General features: G+C 43.5%; 1 non-coding gene across 1 annotated transcript; it reads right to left on the reverse strand.

The window, feature by feature from the left end:
* Positions 1-247: 247 nt before the first annotated feature.
* LOC133802885 (small nucleolar RNA R71) lies at positions 248-353 on the reverse strand. The gene has a single exon (XR_009877632.1). It is a non-coding gene; the product is annotated as a small nucleolar RNA R71 (small nucleolar RNA).
* Between the last annotated feature and the right edge of the window lie 8275 nt (positions 354-8628).

Consider the following 8628-nt stretch of genomic DNA (forward strand, 5'->3'; position numbering starts at 1 on the left):
GTGGGTCAATTTAGTGGGCTGCCTACTGAGGATCCTCACCTTCATCTTCGTTCATTTTTGGAGGTGAGTGACTCCTTCAAGCTACAAGGAGTGACTGATGAGGCCCTAAGGTTGAAATTGTTCCCTTTCTCTTTGAGGGATCGAGCTAGAGCTTGGCTCAACACTCTTCCTCCCGACTCGGTGACTACATGGAATGAGTTGGCTGAAAAATTCCTGATGAAGTACTTTCCCCCTACCAAAAATGCCAAGTTTCGCAATGAAATCATGTCATTTCAGCAGCTGGAAGATGAATCATTCTGTGAAGCGTGGGAGAGATTCAAGGAATTATTGAGAAAGTGCCCACACCACGGGATCCCACATTGTATACAAATGGAGACTTTCTATAATGGGCTCAATTCTTCCACTCGTATGGTGTTAGACGCTTCAGCCAATGGGGCTATTCTCTCTAAGTCCTATAATGAAGCCTATGAGATTTTGGAGAGGATAGCTAGCAACAATTATCAATGGTCCAATGTTAGAGCCTCAACAAGTCGAAAAGTGGCTGGTTTACTTGAAGTTGATGCATTGACAGCTTTGACAGCTCAAGTTTCTTCAATGACTAACCTTCTCAAGAACATGAGTTTGGGGGGAATGGTACAGCCAGCTGCTATGGGCCAAGTGGCAGATGTTTCTTGTGTCTATTGTGGAGATGGGCACACATTTGACAGCTGTCCATCAAATCCTGCATCAGTTTGTTACTTGGGGAATCAAAATGTGAGCCGTAACAACCCATATTCGAACTCTTACAATCCGGGTTGGAGGAACCATCCGAACTTCTCATGGGGGGGTCAAGGAGCTAGTTCAAGCGGAGCACCCATGCAAAACAAGCCTACATATCCACCGGGGTTTTCTCAACAACAACAACAAAGAGCTCAACCACCTCATCCTCAAGTGTCTCAATCAAGCTCTTTGGAGAGTTTAATGAAGGAATATATGGCCAAGAACGATGCTGTAATTCAGAGTCAAGCGGCATCTTTGAGGAATCTAGAAACTCAGCTGGGGCAACTTGCTAATGAGCTAAGGAATAGACCACAAGGCACTTTGCCTAGTGATACAGAAAATCCAAGAAAAGATGGCAAGGAGCATTGCAAGGCGGTTACCTTGAGAAGTGGCAAAAATGTGGAACTTACTGAGGATAATTGTGCCAGAAACAGCGAGCCCACTTCAATCCAAAGTAGTGGGGACAAAGGAGACAAAGCTGTGAAATCAAAAGAATTAAATGCTGATCCTGAAGCAATTGCTGCAGCAATTCCTCCGCAAAACGCTACAGGAGAGTCTACAAGCAAGCCACCTCCACCATTTCCTCAACGCTTTCAAAGGCAGCAACAAAATAGTCAATTCCGCAGATTTTTAGATGTCTTGAAACAACTTCACATCAATATACCATTAGTGGAAGCTTTGGAGCAAATGCCCAACTATGTGAAGTTTTTGAAAGATATTTTAACTAAAAAGAGGAGGCTTGGTGAATTTGAAACAGTGGCGTTGACTGAAGGCTGTAGTGCTATATTGAAGAGTAAAATTCCTCCTAAATTGAAGGATCCGGGCAGCTTCACAATTCCTTGTTCTATTGGTGGTAGAGACGTTGGTAGAGCACTTTGTGACTTGGGGGCTAGTATCAATTTGATGCCCATGTCAATTTTCAAGAAGTTGGGGATTGGAGAAGCAAGACCAACCACAGTGACTTTGCAATTAGCGGATCGTTCTATGGCGCACCCGGAAGGAAAAATTGAAGATGTACTTGTGCAAGTTGACAAATTCATCTTTCCGGCTGATTTCATCATCCTTGATTATGAAGCGGATATAGATGTTCCTATTATCTTGGGTAGGCCATTTCTAGCTACCGGAAGGACCTTGATTGATGTACAAAAAGGGGAGCTTACTATGAGGGTGAATGACCAACAAGTGACTTTCAACGTGTTCAATGCTATGAAGTTTCCGGATGAGGTTGAGGAATGTAATAGGCTAAGTGTAATTGAGTCTATTGTTACTGAAAAATTCCACAAGGAAGTTTGTAAAGATGGAGTGGGGGTGAGGTCACTTGAAGAGCTTGAAAGCTTAAGTGAAGAGGAAGAAACCCAAGTTACATGGGTGGAGTCAACGCAGCCATTTGCTAAATTCAGGAGGCCTTTTGAGTCATTGAATTTGTCGGAAGGGAATTTTAAGCCTCCTAAGCCTTCTATTCAAGAGCCACCAAAATTAGAGTTGAAGCCTTTGCCTAGTCACTTGAAGTACGCCTATTTGAGAGAAGATGAGACCTTGCCTGTGATTATTTCAGCCATGTTAGGAGCTGAAAAAGAGAGTTTGTTGCTGGCTGTTTTGAAGAAATACACAAGGGCCATTGGTTGGACTATGGCGGATATCAAGGGGATAAGTCCCTCATTTTGTATGCATAAAATTCTGTTGGAGGATTGCTGTAATAATTCTGTTGAGCAGCAGCGAAGGCTTAATCCTATCATGAAGGAAGTGGTTAGAAAAGAGATAATTAAGTGGCTTGATTATGGAGTTGTTTACCCAATTTCAGATAGTTCTTGGGTCAGCCCAATTCAGTGTGTTCCTAAAAAAGGTGGAGTTACGGTGGTGGCTAATGAAAACAATGAGTTGATTCCCACAAGACAAGTGACGGGCTGGCGTGTTTGTATGGACTATCGGAAGTTGAATAAGGCTACTCGCAAAGACCACTTCCCGCTGCCATTTATTGACCAAATGCTTGATCGGTTGGCGGGAAAGGAGTTCTATTGTTTCCTTGATGGGTATTCAGGCTATAATCAAATTTCCATCGCGCCGGAAGACCAAGAGAAGACTACCTTTACTTGTCCTTATGGCACCTTTGCCTTTAGAAGGATGCCTTTTGGGCTGTGCAACGCCCCCGCCACTTTCCAACGTTGTATGATGGCAATATTCTCAGATATGGTGGAGAAGTCTCTTGAAGTCTTCATGGATGATTTTTCAGTATTTGGGGAGTCTTTTGACACTTGTTTGGCTAACTTGGAGCAAGTCTTGGCTAGATGTGAAGAAACACACTTGGTACTCAATTGGGAAAAATGCCATTTCATGGTTCAAGAAGGCATTGTGTTGGGCCATAGAATTTCTAACAAGGGCATAGAAGTGGATAGAGCAAAGCTGGAAGTTATAGAAAAATTGCCACCACCTACTACCGTCAAGGGGATTAGAAGCTTTTTGGGGCATGCGGGCTTCTATAGGAGGTTTATAAAAGATTTTTCAAAGATTTCTAAGCCCCTTTGTTCTTTACTTGAGCAAAATCGAGCATTTGAGTTCACCAAGGAGTGTCAAGAAGCATTTGTGACTTTAAAAATGGCTCTTATCACCGCACCCATCATTGTAGCTCCGGATTGGTCTCTCCCCTTTGAATTGATGTGCGATGCTAGTGACTTTGCTGTGGGGGCTGTACTTGGGCAACGAAAAGAGAAGGTTTTTCATTCCATTTATTATGCAAGCAAGACATTAGCCGATGCCCAATTGAACTATACTACCACCGAGAAAGAGCTTTTGGCGGTGGTGTTTGCTTTTGACAAGTTTAGAGCTTATCTTGTGGGGACTAAAGTGGTCGTTTACACAGACCATTCAGCAATCAAGTATCTAATTGCCAAAAAGGATGCTAAGCCACGACTTATTCGATGGGTGTTGCTTCTTCAAGAATTTGACTTGGAAATTCGGGATAGAAAAGGAACGGAGAACCAAGTGGCTGACCACTTATCTAGACTTGAAGCTGGAAGTGAAAAGCAAAATGAAGGGCCTATTAAAGAGACATTCCCCGATGAGCAATTGTTGGTTGTGAACCAAACCACTATTCCATGGTACGCTGATTTTGTCAACTATTTGGTGAGTGGTTTGCAGCCTCCTGATTTGAATAGGCAGCAACTCAAGAAGTTCTTTCATGATGTGAGATTCTATTATTGGGATGAGCCCTATTTGTACAAACAATGTTCAGATCGAATCATGAGGCGTTGTGTGCCTGAGGAGGAAGTTTCTAGCATCCTAGAGCATTGTCATTCAGCTCCTTATGGTGGACATTTTGGGGGGCAGCGGACAGCCGCTAAGGTTTTTCAATCGGGGTACTATTGGCCTTCTATCTTCAAGGATGCTCATGAATTTGCTAAGAGATGTGATCGCTGCCAGCGTGTTGGAAATATTTCAGCAAGGAATGAAATGCCCTTGAATAGCATCCTTGAAGTGGAATTGTTTGATGTTTGGGGAATCGACTTCATGGGGCCATTTCCACAATCATTTGGCAATTTGTATATCTTGGTAGCGGTAGATTACGTCTCTAAGTGGGTTGAGGCAGTGGCAAGTCCTACCAATGATTCCAAGGTGGTCATGAAGTTCCTACATAAGCATGTGTTCACCCGCTTTGGCACTCCAAGGGCTCTTATAAGCGATGAAGGCACCCACTTTGTTAACAAGATTTTGGCAGCTTTGTTAGCCAAATACAGTGTGAAGCATAAGATTGCCACAGCCTACCACCCCCAAACCAATGGTCAAGCGGAAATATCCAATAGGGAGATCAAGGGAATCCTAGAGAAAGTGGTGAATCCTAGTAGAAAGGATTGGTCTCAGCGATTGGATGATGCTCTTTGGGCCTATAGAACGGCTTTCAAAACCCCTTTGGGAATGTCACCGTATCGTTTGGTTTTTGGAAAAGCTTGCCATTTGCCCGTTGAGTTGGAACATAAGGCATATTGGGCCACTAAGAGACTGAATATGGACCTCCAAGCTGCTGGAGAAGCTCGAAAGTTACAGTTAAATGAGCTGGAAGAGCTGAGGTTGTTCTCCTATGAAAATGCCAAGTTGTACAAGGAGAAAACTAAGAGGTGGCATGATCAGAAAATTCAAGCTCGGGTCTTTGAGAAGGGGCAGAAAGTATTGCTTTTCAACTCGCGCTTGAAGTTATTTCCTGGCAAGTTAAAGTCCCGCTGGTCTGGCCCATTCACAGTGGTGCGAGTTTACCCCTTTGGAGCAGTTGAGGTTCGCGAAGATCAATCCGGAAGGGAGTTTAAAGTGAATGGGCAGCGGCTGAAACATTATTTGGGAGGTGAGGTCAACCGCGAGAAGACCTCCATCACTTTGGAGGATCCTTAAAGCTGAGGTTGATGTGGGTTGTCAAGTGATTCAGGCACTAATTTAAAGACAACCCAGCAAGAAGCAAGTGTAAACTGATATTGTATATATAAAAAAAAAAAAAAAAAAGAGAGACAAAAAGAAGAGGAAAACAGAAAGAAAAGAGAGAAAGAAAAAGAAAAAAAATATATATATATATTTATACATATGAGTGTTTTTAATTATAATTATTTTTCTTTTTATTTTAATTTTAATCCCATTTTATTGTGGTGTTTTGGAGCATTTTTATGTTTATTTTGATGTTTCAGGTGTTAAGACAGCAAGAAACAGGGTGTTTTGGAAGAAATTCTGGAGTCTGATGGTTTTGCGAGTGTTTTGCTTCAGCAAAATGGCCGCAATGATTTCCGAAAAAAAAAGGGGGTTACGTCAAATTTGGGTTGCTGAAGCAAATTTTGGGCAAAATGTTAGCAATCTGGGCAGAGCAAATTCCTGGGTCGTGGTTTCATTCAGGGGCATATACATATATATAATATAATAAAAAAAAAATTAAATAAATAAATATATATATATATACTCTATAAACTAGATAAAAGGCATATATATACACATATATATATTTCAGTAACACTTTTATTATATGTATACACTAGATATATCTGTTTATATATATAGCTTCATAATATACATATTATAAATATGCATCTGTTGATATTTTAATTATTTATTTTATAAAATATATATATATATATAAAAATATATATGTATATACCCTAATACCCATTGTCATCTTCCCCATACCCACCATCTTCACCCAGCCACCGACCCCACGGCGTCCCCAGGCCGAGAACCACCCACGAACCCAGCCGACCCACCAGTCGACCTCACCCAGCTCTGCCCCTCTCACCGAACCCGATCCCACGACCCCACGACATTCCACCCAGCTCCGCATTCAGGTGCCCTTCACCCAGCAGAAACCTCACAAACCCCATACCCCTCAGCCACCCATACTCCATTGCCCACACACAACCCGCCACTCAGCCGCCCCATACGAACCGAGCAAGCCGCGACCCAGTCCAGGCGAGTCCCTGCCCGTCGACTTCTTCGCCTCTCCATCTCACGAAGACCCACGACACCACCACCTCGACCCCAGACCGAGCACCATTTCTCGACCCCAGGCGGCATTCCACCAGACCGAGGCTCCCCACCACCAGCCAAGCATTCCAATAGTCGGCCGAGCCTCTCAATCATGGGTATTAATTTCCTTGCCCCCGTATAAAGCCAAATATATATATATATATACATATATATATATACTACTGGGGATTTGAGTACTGATAATCTTTGATCTGGTGAGCAACGTTGTTGGAAACTCTGTTGGATAATCTGTGGCATTCCTGGGTGGTACAAAAAAAAAATTTTGCTCTGTTATTCTGCTGGAAAATTTTGAAGCATTTCTGTTCAGGTGCTCTGTTTGTTGTGTGATAACATTGTGAATTAGGTGCTGTCTTTTTGTGCCCATCATGACCATCAAAACTCGAGCACAGAGAAAAAAGACCAACACTGTCCCACCACCAACCTCTAGCCCACAAACAACCAAAACACCCAAGAAAGCATCCAAAAACACCACTGTCCCACCAAAGACCCCACAAATCCCCACTGCCCCACTCCTACTGCCTCCCCCACCAACCAGAAATGCTCCTACCACCACATCAAAACCACCCCGACACAAATCCAAAAGAGCAGCCCCACAAGCATCAACTGTGCCCCCACCAAAGCAGCAAAAGACTGCCCCTGCTGCCACAACAGCTGCCCCACCTCATAAAACCAAGACAACAGCTTCCCCTTCACGCCCTGCCCGAAAAGTTACTTCAGCTCAAGCCAAGGCCAGATTTGAGTCTATAAAGACCAAGAAGTTATTTCCAGAGAGAGGATTTTTGCCAACCACTAGGGAGGTGCCTGCCTTTATCACTACTGTCATTGAGCAACACCAGTGGGAGCTTTTCTGCCAGAAACCAGAGTATGCTATTATCCCAGTGGTCAAGGAATTTTATGCCAACCTTGCCTCTGCTGAAAATTCTGAAGTGTTGGTTCGCGGCAAGGTGGTCTCTTTTGCGGGTGAGGCTATTAATGCCCTCTTTGGGTTAGCCAACGTTGACAGCTCAACTTATAATGAAATGATCTTGGCACCTGCCCCAGCTGATTTTGACATGGCGCTGCAGTGTGTCGCAGCCCCTGGAACTCAATGGTGCATCTCTTCTGGCGGTGTGCGCACTCTCTTGCACACCTCCATTTTGCCTGAAGCTGCAGTGTGGCTCAGCTTTCTGAAGTGTCGATTACTGCCCACCACACATGACACCACGGTGTCCACAGAGAGGGTGTTCTTGCTGTATTGTATACTGGCTGGGCTGGATGTCAATGTTGGCCAGATCATCTCTAGGCAGCTTGTTAGCTGTGCTAGAAAGAAGAAAGGGAAGCTGTTCTTTCCCTCACTCATCACCCAGTTATGCATTAGAGCTGGGGTATTTGTCGCTTCCACAGAGGATATCCTTTTTGAGCGTCGGGACATTGATTTCTCTCTGATTGGCCAGACTCGTGCACCTGCCTCAGCCTCTGGGCCTTCCACCGTGCCTCCCCCAGTTCCACTCACTGACATCATTGCCCGGCAGCAGGAGATTCTTGATCGGTTGGTGTCTATGGAAGCTCAACAACATACTTACTGGAAGTATGCTAAGCAGCGGGATGCAGCCCTCATCAAATCCCTCCAGCGCAACTTCAACAAACCAACAGCTCCATTCCCAGTCTTTCCCAACTCCATCCTGGAGGCGTGGACCGCGCCAGCTGTACCTGATGGCCCTAGTCCTTCGGCTGCTGATTCCGAGGACTAGGAGGAGGGAGATTCTTTAACCCACTTTTGATTTGTAATTATTATTATTATTATTGTTTTGTAATTAATTCTGTTCTTGAATTATCTGGTGGTCTACTCTTATTATCTACTATTTTGCTTCCATGTGTGATTTGTTGCTTGTTCTGTGCCTGTCTTGTTATTTAATTAATCTTGTAGCGATACTCTTTGCTTTTGTTCATATGTAACTAGGGGGCTCCATGACGATTTCTTTACTCAATCTAAGTTGCTGCTGAATGTTTTTCTTTCTTGAGTTTTCAACTAAATTCTTTGGATGTGAATGTTGCTAGCCATTGATTGATGCAATTGTTTCTCCTTTTAGTTGGTGCATAGTTGGATTAAACAATTTTGAGACCCTAGAACGAGCTAGTTTCTTGTGAGAGCTTAAGTTTCTAGAATTACTTAGTGATTTTCCTTGAGGCGAAATCCTAGACAATACCACACCGATGACATGATTTAGGCCATCTTTGGACCGTTTGAGCCTTTGCAGCCTACCTTGTATGCATTTTTATCCCTAGTCACCCCATTGAGCTTAAGTGTCATTTTTCTTTCTTAGCCACTTATTAGCCTAGCTTTACATATATATATTCTCACATCTTTTCACCACACCC

The sequence above is a fragment of the Humulus lupulus genome, chromosome 9 (assembly GCF_963169125.1).
Source record: "Humulus lupulus chromosome 9, drHumLupu1.1, whole genome shotgun sequence".
In the NCBI taxonomy this organism is placed as follows: domain Eukaryota; kingdom Viridiplantae; phylum Streptophyta; class Magnoliopsida; order Rosales; family Cannabaceae; genus Humulus; species Humulus lupulus.